General features: G+C 34.7%; 1 long non-coding RNA gene across 1 annotated transcript in view; it reads left to right on the top strand.

The window, feature by feature from the left end:
* Window positions 1-22,960, top strand: part of LOC141410375 (uncharacterized) — a 28,275-nt gene extending 5,315 nt beyond the window's left edge. Inside the window, exon 2 of the long non-coding RNA XR_012435310.1 lies at window positions 21,234-22,960. This is a non-coding gene — a long non-coding RNA (uncharacterized lncRNA). The remainder of the gene's footprint in view (window positions 1-21,233) is intronic.
* The last annotated feature ends 252 nt before the right edge of the window (window positions 22,961-23,212 follow it).

The raw sequence follows: 23,212 nt of genomic DNA, 5'->3' as shown, positions 1-23,212 counted from the left end.
GTTCTCATTGTCTCCGAAAATCGCATGAAGCCTGGGTTGTTTGTTATAATCATAGTCATGTGTCTGCTAATACTGTTATTATTGTAACTAGAAGTTTTTAATATAATCATACTGTATATAGTAATGAAACTATTCCTAGTTCTTTACTTTTTTGTCCTATTCTAGAGGTTTCTCCTAATATTGAGGTGCTGGAGTGACAACAATGTCGGGGAAATAAACCCCAGATTTTATTAGAATACAATGGAATGTAAATAACTGATTGGAGTGTGCACGGTGATTTTCAAATAAAATTTAGTCACATACCTTTGAAATGACACTGGGTAAATAAAAGTATTGCTGCTAACAGTAATGAAACCTTGGTATGGCGTGAAGAAGCCTGAAGTACAGAGTCATCTTTGGAAGTTGTTAGCTGCAGGCGATGCCATTAGCACTTTTGTGGGGAATATGTCCCTTAATCTTTCTAACCCAACTAACTCCTTTCATATTCAGTTATATCGAAATACCTCCTGATATATTATTGCTTGTGTCCGTAAGCCCTACCTATTATTAGCAGGGAATTTGACATGGGATAATGATACGGGGATTGTTAATTGTACAGATATGTGTACATTTCTGTCTTACCTCAATCATTCCTGGTGGCACAACTTTACTGGGGATATTGATATCCTCAGGGCTCATAAGGAAATTTGGCTACCTGTTAACCTTACGTGACCGTGGGGGGCATCACCTCTTGAAACTTATATTTGGACTTCTCTCCAGCGAACCCTCCGTGCCCTTGGACTTATAATTGCCTCAGTGATGAGCCTTGTCGCCATCGTCTCCACTGCGGCCATAGCAGGGCTCACTCTTCATCAAAGCATACAAAATGCTGAATTTGTGCAGCAATGGCACGAACAATCTCACCGGTTATGGCTTCAACAACGAAACATTGATTCTCAACTTGCTGAAAGATTGGACAACATGGAACAAGCCTTGACATGGCTTGGAGATCAGCTCACTGTCCTCAGTACTCGGATAACATTACAATGTGATTGGAACTCCACTCAATTTTGTGTAACGCCTGTGCTTTTTAACATCTCTTAAAATTGGACCGTAATCCGAAAATTATTAATAGGCCATAAAAATATTAGTTTGGACATCCAAGAGCTCACTCAGAACATTTCCGAAGCATTTCGACAACAATTACGTGTGTTGTCCGGAACTGTAACCCTTCAGGAGCTGGGTCAGCGCCTTGCTGCCTTTAACCCATGGACCCAGATGAAGACATGGATTTCTACAATCTCTGGAAGTAAAGTATGCTTTGGGCACTTGGATTGGGTCTACTTCTTTTGGTGATTCAATGCGCCCTCCGTCGCCTCCAAAAACAAAAGAAAACACAAGAACAAATATGGGCTACCTTTTTAGGATTGAGGCAAAACAAAAAAAAAAGGGGGGGAAATGCAGGGGCCTTTGAAAACAGTATGCTGAGAATAGATAGGGCTCAAGGACAGTATCTCCAATTGAACTTTTAATGAACTCCCATAGGCGCCAAGAAGGCAGGCAGATAAGGAAGAGCATAGAAACAAGGAACTGAGTAGAAGGTTATATCTGGGAAAAGAAAGTTTGTTTTGCATTGCATTCTTTCTTGCTGACGTGGGGTTTATGGGGTATAAATAAAGTGAGGCGGAGGCTCTGAGTGCGGCCGCCATGTTCTCTGTGTGTCTTTGTCTTTTGTGTGTTCTTTCATTCTCCACCACCCCCGGCACGGACCCCAACAGGATCCCTTGTGTTTGGGAGAAACGTGTGGAAGTTAATTCTTAATATTAGCCTGAGATCATTCTGTTAGAAGCATTAGATTTTCTTTAGTAATTGCACATACATCAGAGTTGACAATTTTTTGTCACACTTCCAGCTCTACAACCTTGTCTCCAGCCATGTGAAAGATTGAATTCATTCTCCAAACATTTTAAACATTTTCTAATGTTTAAACAATATGCTATCAATTTTCTGCTAATGTTATGATTATAGTGCAGGGTTTCTTAACCTCAGAACTACCAATATTTTGGTTGGATAATTATTTGTTTTGGGGGCCACCTGTACATTGCAGAAGGTTTCACACCATCCTTGGGCTATATAGCATTGTTGGCTATACTCACCACTGGATGGCAGTAGTAACTTCCACCCCCAAATGTGGACAACCATAAATGTCTCTGGACATTGTGAAATGTCCTCTGGAGGGCAAAATGCCCTGTGTTGAGAACCACAAATTTGTTCTAGAATAGTAGCAAAGGGATCTTCTGGATGCTTGATGCAAATTGAGATTCTAGGGCTTCACTCTGATTCACTGCATCAGAATATAAATTTTAATAAGATCCCCAAGGAACTTAGATGCACATTCAAATTTGAGAAGGATTGATCTATAATTTGCAAACAGAACTTTAACTGTTCTTCTCTCATTCAACTTCCAACATCTCTAGTCCATTTGACAGACTGCTGCCAGATTAATCCACTGGTATCTTCTCAGTGCCTTTATAGTAAAATTGAAACTATTTCCTCCACCTGGTTTGTTTTTTGAGGATTTTCATGATCAAGATCCTGAATAAGTTTTTAATACAATTCCATAAATATCTCAATCAAAAACTCTACATTCCAATCCAACTCTATTTCTATTTATTAGTGACTTGCATGTTACGATATTTCCTATTGAAATGGTATTCACAATCAAAGGCAATCCAACAAAAGCTACTTCTTCCACAAAACCTTCCATTTGATTCTTATTTAACCTTTCATACTTCCACCTCACATATTTATTTTGTGCATGTGTGTAGTACAAGTTAAAACAGTATTGAAGCCATACTCTAAGGCAACAGGGTTAAAATGTGATTTTGCTACTGGATGTGATCTTTGGCAAAGTAAATAGCTATCTTAAGTCTCAGTTGCCACATTTATAAATTGTTTTTACTATAAGTACTTTCATCATGATTTGTTTTGACAATTAAATAAGATAATGCCTGTAAGGACTGCCATATAGAAAACACAGAAAAAATCACAATTATTACCATTATTAATGATAATAATAAAAATAATAAAGTAATTCATATACTTAAACAAACTAAATAATGCAGAAGTAGAAGGTAATACATTTCATATTGTCCCATCATTTCATTTAAAACCAGAAAGGGTTATGAAATATTAATATTAACCACCACTTACGTATTACTTTAAAAGTGCCAAATTCATTTTTGCATCTTCATGTATTTCTTTCTACTGGTATTTCTGCAAACAAAGTAAGCAGTTAATAAATATTTGGTATTGAACAAATTCAGGACATGCCTTAATTTTACTACCACATCATTACAGCCTAAAAGTCAGAATTTATGTCTGATTGCTTTCTGTATCCCCACAGTGACAAGAAAACGGGCCGGAACACAGCAGAAGCTCAATAAGTATCTGCTGAATATAAGCATAATTGACTAATCAGTTAGCTGTGGAGAGATATTTAAGTTAATGGGTGCTCAAAACCCAAAGGGAAGTGCTATCCTGGAAAAATCAGTCTATTTATGTTTATTTTTCACTCTTTACTCCTCCCAGTGATAAGAAAGACATTTTTCCTACAACTAGGTAGTTTATGTTACAAACTTGACAAAATATTTTTCTTTAGCCATCTGCTTTCCCATTTACCACAAATGGAAACTTAATATTTCAGCATAAACAGTCATCTTAAAGAGAACTATTTGCATCCCCAAATGTTTTTCTCCTGTTATAGATCCCAAGTAAATCACCTTCCTCTCAAAGATGCACACATTATAGATAATATGTCATAATTATTTTCTTCACCAAGAATCACTTGCTATTTGCCAATTGATAGGATACTACTTAACTTTTCCCAGTTGGAAATAGCAGTCAGCACTTGCTCTAGCATTACGTGAGAATGCATAATGACTTTCTATTAAAGACAGATAATTTTGAGGTCTGCTTCAAAGTGCATCATTATTTTCATTTTTTAAAAGCTAACTACCTTGTTTTCAAGAATCGTTGATGGAACCTACCTTTTAGATATAACAAATGCCCACAATTATTCTACTTATCTCAGAAAATAAGCTATTTTCTTTGGTTGTGTTTAGTACCTGAATTCACTCATTATATTATTTCCAGGCATTAAGTAAATTATATTCACAGAGCTAAAGAGTTTCAGCCTCATCAGAACAGGCAGATGGTTTCTAAAGGGAAACACACGCAAGTTCTTGGTTTCATCTCTAAAGCAATAACTATTTTCTCTTCAGGAAGTAATAACAGGGACCAATTGTTTAATAAAAAGATGAAACAGAAGAATTGTCTTCCTCTTTTCCCCACATCAACTGCTAACCAAATTCTGCCAATCATAATAATTTTTGTTTGTAACTTTTCCTTAAACCCTGCATATATCTGCTTATTTTTGCTGCTTAGTTTCTCTGCCTTGAAATACTGTCTTCCTTTAGCGTTCAGGACAGCATCTGCCCCTGGGTTCTTCTGACATTACTGGCTATTATTGCTGTTTCTCTTTACGTTGTTCCCCGTGAGTGCCTTACCATTGTATCACCTTGGATCTTTGTCCTTAGATGATGTATCTTTTCTGTCAACAGACAAATATACACAAAGATGATTTCAGTTTGTGTCTCGAGGTCAATTTCTATCCTGATCTCCAAGTACTTAAATACAATTGCCTGCTCTGCATTCTTACCTAAGTTTATAATAGATGTCTCAAAATGACCATGGTGAAACTGAGCTTCTGACTTTTCTAACTAAACCCTCTAATTTCACAGTCTTTTCAATCCAAGTTGATGGCAAGTCAATACTTCCATGTGCTAAAACCAAACTTTTAGGAATCATTTTTTGACGCTTTTCTTTCTTTCGTATCCCGAATCTAATCCATTAATCTCATGCCTCTGCCTTCAAAATATATCTTTCTACATGTACTCTGGCATGCTTTCACTAGTGTCACAGCTAGCACCCTGGTCCAAGTCTTCATCATTCTTGGTATGACTAGTATTATAATAGCTTCCTTATTGTTCTTATTTTCCTGCCTTCTTTCACTCCCATCAATTCCCAATAGGGCAGCTAGGATAATACATAATGATCTCTAGTTACATCCATACTGTTGCAAATGTCTGAATCTCATTCTTTTTATGATTAAATAGCATTCCATTGTTTATATGTACCACATTTCCTTCATCCATTCATCTGTTAATGGACACCTAAGTTGCTTCCACATCTTAGCTATTGTAAACAGTACTGCAACATATGAGTGCAGGCATCTCTTCAATATACTGATTTTCTTTCTTTAGGGTATATGCCCTGCAATGGGATTGCTGGCACATATGGTAGCTCAAATTTTAGTTTTTGAGGAACCTCCAAACTGTTTTCTATGTGGTATTACTAATGTACATTCCCACCAGCAGTGTACAAGTGTTCCCCTTTCTCCACAACCTCACCAGCATTTGTTATTGCCTATCTTTTGGCCATAAGCTACGTTAACTGGGGTGAGATGATATCTCATTGTAGTTTTGATTTGCATTTCTCTGATGGTCAGTGATGTTGAGCACCCTTTCATATGCCTGTTTGCCATTGTTTGTCTTCTTTTGAGAAATGTCTATTTAAATCTTTTGTCTACCTTCTGATCAAATTATTATTTTGTATAGAGTTGTTTGAGCTCCTTATATATTTTGGTTATTAATCCCTTGTCAGATGGGTAGTTTGCAAATATTTTCTCTTATTCTGTCAGTTGTATCTTCACTTTGTTGATTGTATCCTTTTCTGTGAAGAAACTTTTTAATTTGATGTGATCCCATTTGTCCATGTTGGCTTTGGTTGCCTGTGCTTGAGATGTATTGCATAAGAGGTCTTTACCCAGACCAATGCCCTGGAGATTTTTTCCCAGATTTTTTTTTTTTAGTAGTTTCATAATTTGATGTCTTAGATTTAAGTATTTAATCCATTTTGATTTGATTTTGTATATGGCAAGGGATAGAGGTCTAGTTTCATTTTTTTGTGTATGGATATCCAGGTTTCCCAGCACCATTTATTGAAGAGGCTGTGTTTTTTCCAGTGTATATTCTTGTCACCTTTGTAAAAAATGAATTCATTGTAGGTGTGTGGATTTGTTTCTAGTTTCTCTATTCTGTTCTAGTGGTCTAAGTGTCTGTTTTTATGCCAGTACCATGCTGTTTTGGTTACTATAGCTCTGTAGTATAATTTGACATTAGGTAATGTGATTCTTCCAGTTTTGTTCTTTTTGCTTAAGATAACTTTGGTTAATCTGGGTCTTTTGTAGTTCCATATAAATTTTAGAGTTGTTTTTTCTATTTTTGTGAAGAATGACATTGGTATTTTGATAGAGGTTGCATTGAATCCTTAGAATGCTTTGGCTAGTATGGACGTTTTAACTATATTGATCCTTCCAATCCATGAAAATGAAATGTTTTTCCACTTTTTGGTGTCCTTTTTCAATTTCTTTTATCAGTGTGTTATGGTTTTTATTACAGAGATTTTTCACTTCTTTGGTTAATACCTAGGTACTTAATTTTATGTGTGGCTATAGGATTTTAAAAATTTCTTTTTCACATTGTTCACTGTTGGCATATAGAAATTCTACTGATTTTTGTATGTTGATTTTGTATCCTGCAACTTAACTGAATTGGTTTATAATTTCTAATAGTTTTCTTGTGGATTCTTTAGGTTTTCTGAATACACGATCATATTATAAGCAAATGAGAATAATTTGACTTCTTTATTTCCAATTTGGATGCCTTTTATACTTTCTTTTATCTGATTGCTGTGACTAGGACTTCCAGTACAATGTTGAATAACAGTGGTGACAGTGGGCATCCCTATTGTGCTCCTGATCTTAGAGGAAAGACTTTCAGTTTTTCTCCATTAAGTATGATACCGGTTGTGTGTGTGTCATATATAGATTATGTTATGTTGAGGTATGTTCTCTCTATTGCCAGTTTTTTTATCATCTTTTTGTTATAAAGGGAAGTTGAATTTTATCAAATGCCTTTCAGCATCAATTGAAATGATCATGTGGTTTTTATCCTTCACACTGTTGATATTATGTAAGGCATTGATTAATTTGTATATGCTGAACCACTTTTGCATCCCCAGGATAAATCTGACTTGGTCATAATGAGTGATCTTTCTACTGTATTTTTGAATTCAGTCTGCTAGTGTGTTGTTGAGGATTTTCACATCAAAATTAATTGGAGATATTGGGCTGTAGTTTATTTTATTTTATTTTTTTCTTTCAAATGGGTCTTTGTCTGTTTTTGTTATCAAGGCAATACTAACTTCAAAGAATGAGTTTTGAAATATTTCCTCAAACTCCATTTTTCATAATAATTTGAATATAATTGGTATTAATTCTTCTTTAAATGTTTGGTAAAATTCAGCAGAGAAGAGATCAGGTCCTGAGTTTTTCTTACCATGAAATGTTTTATTATACTTTGTTCTTGTTACTTGTTACTGGTCTGTTTTGGTTTTGGATTTCTTCCTGATTCAATTTTGGTAGGTTGTACATATCTATGAATTTGTCAATTTCTTTTAGATTTTCCAATTTGTTGGCAAGTAGTTCCTTATAGTAGCCACAAACGATCTTTTGAAATTCTGCAGAATCTGTTGTAAAGTCTCCTTTTCCTTTTCTGTTTTTATTTAATTGGACCTTGTTTCTTTTTTCCTTAGTCATCCTAAAGGCTTGTCAATTTTTTTAACTTTTTGTAAAACCAAGTTTCATTGATCTTTTCTATTTTTTTCCCACTCTGATTTATATTTTTTTTTTTCTTCTACTAATTTTGTGTTTGGTTTGCTCTTGCTTTTCCAGTTTTTGAAGATTCATTGTTAGGTTATTTATTTGAGATTTTTCTTCTTTTTTGATGTAGACACTTATAACTATAAACTTCTTTCTGAGTACTACTTTTGCTATATTCCATAGGTTTTGATATGTTGTGTTTCTATTATCATTTGTTTCAATAATTTTTCCAGTTTTCTTCTTAATTTATTCATTTACCTGCTGGTCATTCAGGAGCACATTGTTGAATTTCCATATATTTGTATAGTTTCCAAAATTATTTGTGTTATTAATTTCTAGCTTTATTTCGTTGTGGTCAGAGAAAATGCTTGATATCATTTCAGGTTTTTTTTGGAACGTTTTAAGACTTGTTCTGTGACCTAACATATGGTCTATTCTTGAGAATGATCCATGTGCTGAGGAAATCAATGTGCATTTTAAAGCTGTTGGATGAAATGTTCTGTAAATATCTTTTAGCTCCTTTTGGTTTATAGTGCTGTTTAAATTCAATGTTTTTTGTTGTTGTTGATTTTCTGTCCGGATAACCTGTCCAATGCTGACAGTGGAGAGTCTTGAAGTCTCCAGCTATTCTTGTATCAGGATCTATCTCTTTCTTTAACTCTAATCATATTTCTTTATGTATCTGAATGCTCCAGTGTTGGGCATGTGTGTGTGTGTGTGTGTGTGTATAATTGTTATATCTTCCTGCTAAATTGACCCTTTTATCATTATGTAATACCTTATTTGTCTCTTCTTATAGCTTTATCTTGAAATTTATTTTGTCTGATATAAGTATAGCAACTCCTGCTTTATTTTGCTTTCCATTGACATGGAATATCTTTTTCCATCCCTTTAAATTTAGTCCATTTATGTCTTTATAGCTGAAGTGTGTTTCTTGTCAGCAACAGATCAATGAGTATTTTATTTTAAAATATCCAGTCTATGTCTTTTGATTCAAGAGTTTAGTCCATTTACATTTCATTTTGTAATTGATAAGTAAGGACTTACTCCTGCTATTTTGTTGTTTGTTTTCTGGTTCCTTTGTGGTCTTCTCTTTCTTCTTTCTTTTCTTCCTGTATACCTCTAGTTAAGATGACTTTCTCTGGTTATATGATTTAGTTTGATTTAGTTTGTCGCTTTTTGTTTTATGTGTAGCCTTTGTGTGTTTTTTTGGTTAAAAGTTACCATTACACTTTTTTTTTCTTTTTATTTATTTATTTATTTATTTATTTATTATTATTATACTTTAAGTTGTAGGGTACATTTGCATAACATTCTAGAGTCAACATATATTACTAACAGCTTAAACATCCCAAGAAATTCCTACTGTTTTAATTCAAAAGATTTAGGTCATTTTAAAAAAGATAATTTTGGTGAAGATAAAATAGGAAAGTCTGAAATGCAAATAAAAAAAAAAGTTACCATTACACTTACAAATATTATTATATAACTCATGATTTTAACCTGACATCAACTTGACGCTGATTGCATAACACAGACATGCAAAAAGAAAACAAGTGCTCTATGCTTTAACTTTGTCCCCCTGCTTTTTAACTTTTTGTTGTTTCTATTTATGTCTTATTGTATTGACTTTGTTTTGAAAAATTGTTGTAATTATTATTTTTTATTGGTTTATCATTTAGTCTTCAGTTAAGGATAACGGTAGTTTACATACCATAGTTACAGTGTTATAATATTCTGTGTTTTTCTGTGTACTTAATATTGCCATTGAATTTTGTACCTTCAGGTGATTGTTTATTGCTCATTAATGTTATTTTAATTCTGATTGAAGTACTTCCTTTAGCATGTCTGGTAGAACATGTATGCTGGTGATTAAATTCATCAATTTTTGTTTGGGAAAGTCTTTATTTCTCCTTCATGTTTAGAGAATATCTTCCCTGGATATACTATTCTAGGGTAATTTCTTTTTTCCTTCAGTATCCTAAATATGCCATTGATGCATGCTAAAATTTAAGAACTATTGTACTGTATCTTATATTCATTTATTTTATTATGTTATAGTATATTTTATCACATATATGAACATGTGGTTTATTAATACAATATATATATATACACATTTACATAAAATGCCTTCTTCCTTAAAAGTGTAAATATCATAAAAGAGGAATTTTTAAATTACTTTGTTTACTGCTGCTCCCAAAGCATCTTGAATAGTGACTGGCCTATTTTGTAGTGGCTGGCCTCTACAAATCTTAAAATGAATAAATGAATGTAGGATTTTACATCTCCATGTCCCTGCTCCTGTTATTCTTTCTGTCCGGAATGCACTTACCTGATTAATTCAACCGCTTTTCTATACCTAATTTAGGTAATATCTTTATTCCTCTTGAAACCCCACACTTTCCTTTTGCAGCTCAGTCTTAGTTGGGACTTCACTATTTGCCTATGGAAGATTTTATGTCATATATAACAGAAAGCACAACACATATGTTGAACTTATCTATTTTAATCTGTCCTTTTTCCACTACAAAATTAATTTTTTTTGGAGGGGGGCAAGTTTCTTTTTTATGCATACCTACACCTTCCCACATACCAAATATAGAGTATGTCTTCAATCAGTATTTCTGAACTTACTGAATTGAAATTGAAAGATTGTTATCAAGGCAGTATGACAACTGAAGACCACTCAAATTAGCTTAAGGAAAATATCTTGATTGTTGTCAGTACACACAGTGTCCAGGAAACTCAAGAGCAGGAAGCCAGGCTTCTGGAAGGTCCAGGGTCAAGACCCAGAATGCCTTTTTGAAACAAAGCAGCTTCTTCCCCACTATTGATCAGTCTGGGCTTGTATGCTCTTCACAGGCAAGAGTCCTATCTTTTTCATCTCAGTGGTGACACATGGGAAACCAAACATATGAGTTCCCATTTCAAGTGCACCACAGTGAGGACTGACTGGCATTACTGTATTTCCTTTTCAGTTTTGCAAATGAGAGAATCTGATTCATCTGCTTCAACTGGGGACTTGTCCCTGATAAAATGAACTATATGCTTAAAGTTTACTCTCTGAGAATGGATGAGGGAATGGCAGGACACCAAACACATCCTTTGCCTACACAGACACACACACACACACACACACACACACACACACACACACACACACATATTTATACCCATATATATCATTGAATAAGTTGTACTTGATAAGATTCTACACAAGTGTTATTACTATTAGATTCACTATGTAATCACTTAAACAAATGTAAGAGAGTTTTCATAATTTTAGCATACATGTAAGCATTTTTCAATATTTGTTGAAGTTTTAAATCTTTACAAAACTTGCATATAGAGGAACATGCACTCTTGAAATTTTCTAGTAACCAAACAAGTCTAATTTGATGTATCTATGTCTTCAATATAATTGTAAAAAAAAAAAAAAAAAGTAGATTGTTTCATTTTCCTCTGCATCTAATAAAGGATATTTTAGGAAATCTGGTCCCAACAATGCTCTAATTCATGGAACAAACACTTGTTGATTGTTGATTATATCTGTTGTGTTAAGCAAGGGACAGAGTATCTACCCTCAGATAAATTGCATCTTGTGTATGGGGAATAAAATAAAGAGAAAGTAACTATAACATGAGGTTGTTAAGACTCTATATATTGAAAAACTGTAGAAGATAGAATATTGGCCATACAATTCTGCTGTTGTGGGGATAAGAGAAAAAGTCCCACATCATCTGCCTATTTTGTCAACATTCTTATGTAGGAAAAATAACCTCCTAGTCCCAGTGTGTTCTGTAAGTAAGAAGAAAGAACCAGTGGCTACAGAGAATCTCCTCGCAGCATTTTGCATCCAAATGCTGTATGCAGCTCACCTTCCTGGTGTTGGTAGTAACGCTGACCATGATGAGTCTCTGTGCAATGAATGGCTGCCAGTAATGCTGACCATGATGAGTCTCTGTGCAATGAGTGGCTGCCTTAGACAATGAGGGTTGTTCTAAATTCTTCTAATACTAGCATCTACCAGAGAATCAGGTAAAAAGAAAGCAGGTCAGTAATTTTCTTTTTTCTTCTCTGCTTGTACTCATGCATGTCTCCCTTTTAAGCAGGACAAAGTCAGAGATCAGGAGCAGATTTAGGAAGATGCTTTATTTTCTGGGCATCTATGGCAATATGCTCACAGTTTTCCTGGCACAAAGATTAGGATCACAAAAAATATTTCCATATATATCTGTGCTATTGAATTACTTTCCAGATCCACTGCCTTATTAAAATAATGAATACGTTTGAAAGATTAAATATTTGCTAACCTTCAGTTGGTTAGTTTGACCCTCCATGATGTAATCTAAATAAATAATATTAAACATGCATATCTGGAACAGAGCGTGTTTCTTGAATATCTTCATGTCCTATATTATCTAGATTCACTTGTCTTTAAGCTCCCTGAGACCAGGGACTATGTTGTAATTTATCTTTCATGCAAAGCCTAGTCCAGTGCCTGGCATGCAATAGGTCCTCAGTGAATGGTCATTTAAATGAAATCGTATGTTGTGTTATTGCAGTTATAGAATTGATTGCATAAAAGATACCATCTCTACAAGATAAACAAGAGGAGGAGAATATAATATTGTGGTTCCCCTGAAATGGGCCTAAAGTCAGACATTTCCCTGCTTTTGTTTTTCAAAGAAGAGAATAAAATAAAATAATCATAGATTGTTCATTTACCTGTCAGTTCCTCTGACACTTCTCTGAGATCATTTAGGTCTAATGCAGTTCTTCTATTTCCTTTATAGATGCCGACGCTTTTAATAGAAAAAAAAAAAAACCTCTCTTGAAGTCTATTTGGAGTTTTCTGCTTTCTCTCAGACTCTTTGATGTATTTCAAGAAACACAGCACTTAAAAAGTGCATTGTGTCCTCATCCACATTTCTTCCCCCACCTGCCTTGTCAAATGAAAGAAAGAAAGAAAAAAAAAATGACAAGTGTGGGTCTGATATATTTAGTTCTTATTTCTCCCCTTTACATGCCTTTTCACAGCCTCTCTGATGTAGTCACTCGTCCATCTCACACATACTAGGACTCTGAAAATTGTTCTCACTCCAGCAAAACCCCTGATGAAACATGCTTCACAGCCTGCTGAACTCTCTTTGTGGCTGTGAATATACCTTGTTCACTCAATAATTTTCCAGCAGGAAACAGTGAAGCATGTGACCCGGGAGGGTGCAGACTTAACACTGCTCCACACAAACAGCTTTTATTCATGTACCAACATGAAAACTAACACATTCACCCTTGGTGTAACATACTTGGGATGACAGTCAGATGGTCTGTGTGGTTAATAAGGCATTCTAAACATTTAAAAATAGAGTTTTCATTCTGAACCTAATATTAAACTCTTCTTATAAAAGAGTAAAATCAAGAAACAGTACTATATATCTACTCTAGGCTTAATGTATAATCTTGAAATGTCTTGAATTGCAAATATGTCTGAGCATTCTTGACATACGTGTGGTCTTATATTTTTCTTCCCTCTGCCAATGTTACTATTGAGTTTTCTTCATTTATTACTACCTGCCACTTTATTGTTGTGTATAGTTTCACCTTCAGTAAGTTCTCTAACTATGCTGTCTTCAAAATGTCTCTTTTCACACTGAACATCATCACACATACCACGAATTATTTCTCAACCTTTCCTTTGCTACCATTTCCTTCATATCCGAATTCCAAAATCTCTGCGTGGGGTACATTATGTTTAACTTACTGGGCTAAGTACTCTAGGAGACATCAATGAAGGAATTTAAAAGATAAACACCATTTTAAAGCTGTGTTAAGTATAAGGAAACTATATATATATATATTTAGTTTTTTTGCTTATGTAGCACCAAATAAACGTTTGTTAGTATAACAAGGTGTGAAATATTATTACTTAGAGTATTTCATATAGTATTACAGCTCAAGGTGGCATAAATATAAATCTGTTGGTCTAAGTGACTGAAAAATTAAGGATACTTTAGCCTCAAGCATTGCTGGATCCAGGGCTCAAGTGATACCTTTAGAACTCTTTTTCTTTCAATCTCTTACACAGACTCTCTTCTAATAAAGGGAATGATGGTGGGCCACGACCTTCATCCTGACATTGTAATAGAATCTTAAAGCTTAGGCAGAAAACCCACAGTGGGACATTTCTTCGACCTGTGTGTGTAGCATACCTATCCATGAACTAATCTCTGTGCCAGGATGATAGGGTTGTGTGATCAGTCAAGCCCGGGTTATGTGCTCATCAGTGTTGCTCCCAGTAGAAATAGATGTGTTTTCTAAAGGAAAGAGAGGTTTGTGACCAGAGAAAAAAAAGGCATCCTACACAGGCAACAGCAGCAGGTGTCCACAGCTGACAAATAATACTATGCCTATTTTGAAGATGAGAAAACCAAGACACGAATTTGTATAACTAAACTAAGATTACACTGGCCTCAGATATCCTAGTAAGCAGTAAGATGAAAGAGGAAAGGTCTCAAAAAGCAGCTGAGATTTGAATAGGTACTTTCTCATACACATGTGCTTTCTCAAAGTCCAAAACCTGGTAGCATTTGTATTTCAGTGACTTGATCAATTTCTTCATTGTTTTTCCCAAAGATTCACCCCTGCTTATTTTACATTATGCTGTCGATGGAGGATGCATGGAGAATAGTGAGGAACTGCACCTGTGTCTAACAAAGACTCTGAGGGGAAAAGGAATCATTAAGGATTTAGGGTACACAAATGATTAATTATGATAGTTTAGATCTTACGTTAATGTATTAATTTCTTTTAAAAAATCTAATGCAACCCATACTTCCGGAATGTAGAATCCTGGGATTTTTTTAAAAAAAATGGGATAATGTTAACAGCAAAAAGCTTTCTTTTTATAGTTCTTTTTTCCCATATACTCCCCCCATCCTAATACATGTTATTGCATATTAAATTCTAATTATCAGAAGGAGATTTATTTCCATTGTCTATGTCTTTTTGCTACCAAAATGAAGGGTATCAAGTTGCATGAATGTTACCAATCCCTTCGATAAAATCCCCTCTTACAAAATCAGCCAAAGCTTTTCCAAGTTTGCTGCCACCCTGATGGTGCTGGTGTTAATATTTTATGTGGATAGCCCTCAAAGTCATAATGACTTGACTGTAGAGAATTTATTTCCCCAACTGTTGGAATAATCTCTATGTTAGTTCTCGAACTCCCAAGGAAATAACTTTGTATTTAATATGTCTTTCAAATGTTACCCATAACAGTCTCCATTCCAAATCACATTTACTTCCCAATGATTTCTTTTCCTTGGAGACTGAGCCAGATATATTCTAAATTCTCAAGCATTTATCTTTCCGTCTAATATGAGTTATTTTCTCCAATCCATCCTTCTGTGTTGGTAGGCCTTCAGTCTTGAATACCACAGTAAGTATACCATATGCCAGAGCCAGGTCAGGTACTACTATTACTACTATATTGTTTCTTCTAAATTCAAATGGTAGCTGGGACTGAAACAACATAATGGAGTTTTACCCAGTTTCAGAATTTTGTGCACATAATATCCATTCATTTTCAGAATAGCCATGCAAGGAGATTCTTTAAACAACTCTGCAATTGCTTAAGGCTTTGTATATGTTTTAGCTTGTAGGTATTGTTTTAGTCTTTGAAAACAAGGAAAAGTAAAATATTGTTCATATTACTACTATATTGATTATATAATTGACACACAACAAAGTTTAAAAAGTTTACATGCCATTTCCTGAGGCTGATTCAGGAGTTTTTTTATTCTTTGCCCCTTTCTTCACCTCCCGTTGCAAATAAAAAAACAGATGTTTGATTCTTTGTGACGAGTAAAAGAATGATTTATTTTTATCCCAAAATGTTATATGCTTTCATGTAAGACTAGTCTTGCTAAATGAATGATATAGTCTAATGACAATGTTTTGAGTATTATATATATACATAATATGTAATATATATATCTAGTATATAGCCATATGAATCCAAATTCATTGTAGCTAAGGAAGTATAGAAAACTAAAAGGTTAGGAAAAGGAACTTAGAAATTAATAAGATACACTTACCACAGGCGATTTTAGGTCAGTTGATAAACTATTTAAAGGCTGAGACTACCTAGTAGTTATCAAAATCTACTACATACTACTACACACACTAATTCATAATATGTGTTTTTGATGCAGTAATATAATACAATTTTATGATGAGTCCCATCTTATATTTCAAACAGATCTTTAAAAAAAGGAATATAGCAACTTGACAATATTCTGTGGAAGCAATCACCTAGTGAAATATCATAATGCAATGTCATTGGTGTCACAGTGATAAAGATCCACTTTTATAAGGAAAGTGCTTGGTTTTGCCAATAAGTCTTGAGATATCTACGTTAGGTACCTTCCCTTATAACCACCTGCTCATAGTTTTAGACAGTAGAACATTTTTTTTTTTAACCTTCATTGGTAACAGGAGAGAAGAGAGTTAGAAGCCTCTCCTGCAGCGCTAAGACATCATATAATTCTATCAACATATCATCATCAAAATCAGCATGAAATTGAAGAGCTAGAAACAATCATCGACTATTATTTATGAAGACAGCTTGGTGGATCAGTGCTATTTCTCAGCTGCTGCCCTGGAAATTATAGAAAAGAGTGGCAACCCTAACTGAAAATATAAATGATAGAGGAACTTTCCATAATAGTTATAAAGGTTAATTTTATGTGTCAATTTGGCTAAACTGTAGTATCCAGTTTTGCATCAAACATTGATCTAGATTTGATCTAGATGTTGCTGTGAAGGTTTCTTTTTTTTTTTTGATGCGATTAACATTTAAATCATTAGATTGAGTAGATTATCTTGCATAATTGGAATAGAACCCTTGAAATCAGTTGAAGATCTTAAGAGAAAAGACAAAAGCCCCTTGAGGAAAAAGAAATTCTGTCTCCAGACTGCCTTCAGACTGAACAGTGCAACATCAACTCTTCCCTGGAACTCCAGCCTGCTGGCCTGCCCTGCAGATTTTAGATTAGCCAGTCACCACAATTGTGTGAGGCAATTCCTTCAAATAAATCTCTCTCTCTGTGTTTACATATATGTATACATATATAATGTATATATAATACATAAAGTCATATATAATCAATATAAGTAATGTAAATATAAACGGGTAAGTTATTTTATAAACGTGTACATATTATATATACACACACATCCTATTTGTTTTCCAGAGAACCCTAATACTAATACAATAGTTCTTAGTTTTGAACTATCTGTTGAACAAATAACAAAAAGTTGTGGATTTGCTGTGTTTATATTCTAATATATCCAATAACACTGGATTTATACCTTTCAAATATATTTTCGGTATCTTTGTGTAGTAAAATATAAGTGATTTTAGTTTCTTATACAAGCTATAATAGTATGTACCATTCAATTTCTTCTTTAGAAAATGCGTGTTTTCTTTTTCACCTAGGTGTGGTAGATGCACACTAAGATGAACCCAATAACTCATGTTCTTGTATAATCTTTTTCCCTATGACCTATGGCTTACTTCCAGTGAATAGAATATGGCAAACTTGATAGGATGCCATTCCATTGATGATTACCTTATATGATAGAAGTGATATGAGAGTCACAACCATGAGTATATGTCCTTGCATGACTTTGTCTTAGCAGACAATAGGCAGAAATTCTCATATGTGTCTCAAAGAAGTAAGCTGTCATGTTGTGAAAAGGCTTGTGAGATGGCCACATGGCATGAAACTGAGAGTGGCCTCTTGGAGCTAAGAGCAGAACCCAAATAATAACAACTAGCAAGAGAATGGGACATTAGTCCTACAATAACACAGAACCAAATTCTGCCAACAACCACATGAGCTTGTAAGAGGACCCCAAGCTCTGGAAAAGAATGAATCCTAACAACTTATATGATATCTTCCTCTTCAAACTTTTAGCATAGCAGTTGATTAATCAGGGCCCAGACTCCTGACTCACAGAACTATAAGTTAATAAATGTATGTTGTTAAGCCCCTATATGCATAGTAATTTGTCACTGAGCAATAGAAAACTAATATAGTAGATAGTCACTTTGTAATACAACAACACTATCATATATTTATACACTGATAAAATAATTCTTGATTAATGATGGATAAAATGAATACAATTTTAAAAAGATATATATTTTACAGATTCTCCACTCACAAGAGTATAAAAATATGTTTAATTCATGTTTCTTAATTGTAATCTAATTTAATTTAACAAAGTTTATTAAACAACTACTATGTATCCAAAACTACATTGGGTACAGGAAATGTGGTTTTGACCAACAGAATCACTGTCCTCTGGATCTTATAAGGAATAAAACGTATTAAATGAAAGTCATCCCTATACCCTAATCAAGCCAACTAGTGACAAATGTGGTATTTACCTTTTTTGTCAGGAATATTGTTTCTTAATTCTGAAAATTAAAATCTTCAAGTCTAAAATTGCCCAAAAAATAGGAAATGAGTATCTATTAAGATCTGTTTTGTGGAATATTTCGTTCACATTTCCTAATTTAGTCTCACATTCAAAGATACTTGAAAGATTGAATTTAAAATAGACCCTAAAATATTAAAATTTGAAATTTTTTTGATCGTATCTTTACAAATTTCTTTTTTTTAATGTTCACATTATATAGTTAAAGGTTTATTTCAGAATATAAAAGTAATTCATATATCAGTGAGATAAACATAGACAACTCAATAAAATTGGTCAAAATACTTGAACAGGCAAAATTATGACAACCAGAGAACAAAAACACATATGAAAATATGCTCAATTTTATTATTCATTGGGGGAAATGCAATTGAAACCCCACTGAAGAATGGAAAGGACAGATAAAATGAAGTATTGGTGAAGAGACAGAGCAACTGAAACTCTCATATACCGCCAATGGGAGTGTAAATTTGCACATTCTTTTTGGAAAACTGGTAGGCAGTATCTTCTAAAGAAGAAAGTATGCATAATTTGTGATCAGGGGTTCATATATATTTAAAATGCATTCAAAATATATTCACAGTACACAAATATTTACCAAAGGAAGCTATAAGAATGTTTAGCACAACAATATATGCAATTTCTAAAACACAGTAAAATTCAGGTGTCCAGGAACAGCAAAATGAATAAACAGATTATGGTTTATTTATACAGTGAAATAAAAAGAAAACCAACAAGAATGATCAATCTAGAATTACTGACAAAAATATAAGAATTCCACAAACACAATGTCAATATGAAGAGTCCAGACACATTCTCAGCAACCTGGAGATTGAAGACTATTATTCTAAATGAAGTAACTCAGGAATAGAAAAACAAATATTGTATGTTCTCACTCATAATGGGGGGTAAATTGTGAGGAGGCAAAGGCATAAGAATGGCACAGTGGACCTTGGGGACTCAGGGGGAAAGTGTGGGAAGGGGGTGAGTGATAAAAGACTACAAATTGAATGCAGTGTACACTGCTTAGGTGATAGGGGCACCAAAATCTCACAAATCACCACTGACGAACTTACTCATGTAACCAAACACCACCTGTTCCCCAAAAACCCTATGGAAATAAAAAATAATAATTTTGAAGAGGCCAGACACATGAATTGATATGATATATGATGGTATTTGTATGACAGCATTCAAAACAAGCATAATTAATCTATTATATTAAAGGACTGTTTTACCCCTTGGACAGAAGTTTAGCTATTAATGAAGCCCCAATTCTAACTGCTTTTCCAACTCTGTTACCACATTTTGAACTTACAATTGAATAAATACATCCCATATTATCAAAAAATCTTTTCTATCTTGACTCGCCTATTTCAGATGACATAATTCCATTGACATTAAAGCAAGAGACAGATAATTTTGCTCATTTTCTTAGCACCTTCATCCATGCCATTGCCAAATAGAATATATTTGAATAAAATAGCTCTTTAATTATTTCCAAAACTATTGTCTTCTCTCAGTACTATTTATTTTATACACTAATACCATATTGCACTTCCTAAAATGCTACCTTGATTATATAAATCCATGCTCACAAAGAGGAAATGGATCACAACTTTATTCAGTACCTAGACTTTATTCTTCACTTTAATGTTCTGAGCTCATCAGTAATGTTTCAGTTTGCCTTACCTGCCTGATTCACAGTTGGCTGGTTTACATTCATGTGCCAGTGGCAAGTTCCCACGTGTTACAGGCTCTATGTGGGAGAATCATGAATCAGGCAGGTAAGACAAATTTCTTATGGTTGGGTCCCATGTTCAAATATAAACCATTCAAGAAATAAGACAAAGAAGTTCTCATGAAATTAACACACATGACTTTTAGCACTGACAAAGAACAGGTTAAATAATTTCACCTATTTTTGTAGACAATTATCTTGAATGCATAATTAAGCAAACTTTACCAATCCAGTTGCAGGCAATACTGGACTAGGACAGGGCTTCTCACCTGCAAGACCAACCCCTGTGAGATTATGATACAGAGGAGAAGTTGGAAGCACATACTCGTGTGGCAATGTAATAAGAAGTCTGACTTCATTTTAGATGATGACTAACCGCTTTTAAGTTCCACTCATTCCTTTTCTGTTCTTGTTCCAAATCTGGGAAAGCCTATGGCAAAGCTCAGATGCTCTATCCTTTGGCACTGGTAGACCATGCCTGCTCTGGCTTGTGCATGTACACAGAAAGTCTCGCCCAAGCCCACCCCTGAATACAACAAAAGCCAAAGCCACTCACTTAGCCTGGCTCCCTCAGGCTACTTAAGGAATTACTGAGGAGGTTGCCCTGATCTCCACAGAAAGCCTCATCATGTCAGTAACAATCTTTTTCGTGCCCTGTTGGTGTATGTGTGTGTGATTTTATAAATTTCAACATTCAAACCAGATTTCATATAGGGGTCCATCCTGCCTCTTCGGACTGCCACAGCAGGCCATGTTCCCTCAAAAGGAAAAGAAAGACAAAGAGGTGAGGTTTGCGCCAGGAGTGGTGGCTCACGTCTGTAATCCCAGCACTTTGGGAAGCTGAGGCAGGTGGATCACCTGAGGTCGGGGGTTCGAGACCAGCCTGATTAACATGGAGAAACCCTGTTTGTATTAAAAATGCAAAATTAGCCAGGTGTGGTGGCACATGCTTGTAATCCCAGCTACTGGGGAGGCTAAGGCAGGAGAATCACTCGAACTTGGGAGGCGGAGGTTGTGGTGAGCCAAGATCGCACCATTGCACTTTGGCCTCTGCAACAAGAGTGACACTCTGTATAAAATAATAATAATAATAATAATAAAATGAATAAATAAAAAGAGGTGTGGTTTGGGTATACAAACCCAGTTTTTTCTTCTAACTCATATGTCCCATGTTGTTGTTCTTTCTAACTCACATGTATTGTCAATTTTTCCCTCTAGGCAGTGGCAGCGGTGACTGAATTGGTAAAGAAAAATAAAAACTTTGAAGACATTGGATGAAAAACTCATATGGAAGGACATTTCAGGAATGGGGAAGAAGCATTGCCTCTATCCCTAAACTTTAGTTTCTCTTTCTGTGACGGTTAATATTGAGTATCAACTTGATCTGATTGACAGATTCAAATTATTGTTCCTCTGAGAGTGTTGCCAAAGAAGATTAACATTTGAGTCAGCGGACTGGGAGAGCCTGACCCACTCTCAATCTGGGTGGGCACCACCTAATCAGCTGCCAGCGGGGCTAGAATAAAGCAGGCAGGAAAAGTTGGAAAGAGCAGACTTGCTGAGTCTCCCAATCTTCATCTTTCTCCCATGCTGGATGCTTCCTTCCCTCGAACATTGGACTCCAAGTTCTTCAGCTTTTGGATTCTTGGACTTAAACCAGTGGTTTGCCAGAAACTCTTGGGCCTTTGGCCACAGACTGAAGGCTGCACTGTTGGCTTCCCTACTTTTGAGGTTTAGGGTCTGGGACTGGCTTTCTTGCTCTTCAGCTTGCAGTTGGCCTATTGTGGGACTTTATCTTGTGAAGCTGTGAGTCAATACTCCTTAATAAACTCCCCTTTATATATATACATCTATCCTATTAGTTCTGTCCCTCTAGAGAACCCTGACTAATACACTTGCTCTTCCTATTTGAGTGCCATTTTATGCCCCTGTACTCCAGCCACACACATAGAACTTCTCTCAGAATTTTAGATTTCCATTCTCATATCTCTAGTTTTCCACACTCTTGGCTATTCCGGCCTCTTCTCTTCTCAATAAATCTTTCTGTATGAACCTTTATATGATCAAAGAATTTAACCAGGAAACTACATAATCCATGCATTTAAATAAAAGTATTTTTGCTGTAGAATTAACAGAGCGCTATTTATCCTATATTTGTGCATTTCAGCCTTATTCTTGGAGATCAATGCCCACGTCAGGCAAGAGACTACTTTGGTAAAGAGTTTATGCACTCTACTTAATCAGTGCAAAGACCTTTCTCTGTTTCTCTGATCAAAACCTACCAAAAGGGATTGTTCTGCCCAGAAAAATATATTTCCTAAGCTCTGGGGAATATTCAAAGAGATAAATCAAAAACAACCGGCTTCTAAAGTTCCTCTTGAAATGAATATCATAGCTATTTGTTAACAGTTTAACAGAGCAAGAAATAAGATACCAAATAAAGTGTGAAAAATAGTTTTAAAGCTCTCGTATCCTAGATTTAACACTTTCTGTTAAATATACCCAAAGGGAGTTTACATGTAATTTTAATGTATTTTAAGTAGCATTTTTTAAGACTATTATACTTTGTAAAACTTAAATATAAAACTTCATAGTTCCACTATAAGAACTTGCATGTATCTTTTACAGGCAAATACGTGAAACTTATTTTAAAGTTATTAATTTTTTATGATAAGAATGTGAGCTAGTTCAGAAAAAAAGTATGATGTACACAAGTTCTTTTGTTTGGTTTTGAGTCACAAATATCGATCCTGAAATAAACTACAATTAGTCATTTATTTCTCTTGTGTAAGTAATATATTATGCCCACTCCATAAAACATGAATCCTCATATGGTTCCTTCAATTTTTCTTCTAAAAGATGTGTGATGCTTTTATATTTTCCTTATTTTTCATGGCTGCGTTTCTCAGAAAAAAAATAAATAAATACTTCATCTAGTCCTCAAATAGATGACTAATTATTGTCTTGGCTGACAATACTTACCTAGCAGCTATAATATTGAAAGCCCAGTACAATTGAATGAGAATTTATAAACTACCACTTAGCTGAATATTATGCTTCCACAATCCTTTTATGGTGTTTTTTGTCATGATAGACTTATGCCTGTTGCAAAAAATCTCGTTTGCAAGCTTATTTTCTTCATTTGCTTGCCCTTAAAATGTTGCATTTTGCTTGGATTTTCCTTTAATGAAAGAAAG

The sequence above is a fragment of the Macaca fascicularis genome, chromosome 5 (assembly GCF_037993035.2).
Source record: "Macaca fascicularis isolate 582-1 chromosome 5, T2T-MFA8v1.1".
In the NCBI taxonomy this organism is placed as follows: domain Eukaryota; kingdom Metazoa; phylum Chordata; class Mammalia; order Primates; family Cercopithecidae; genus Macaca; species Macaca fascicularis.
This window is presented reverse-complemented; position numbering and strand designations above follow the sequence as displayed.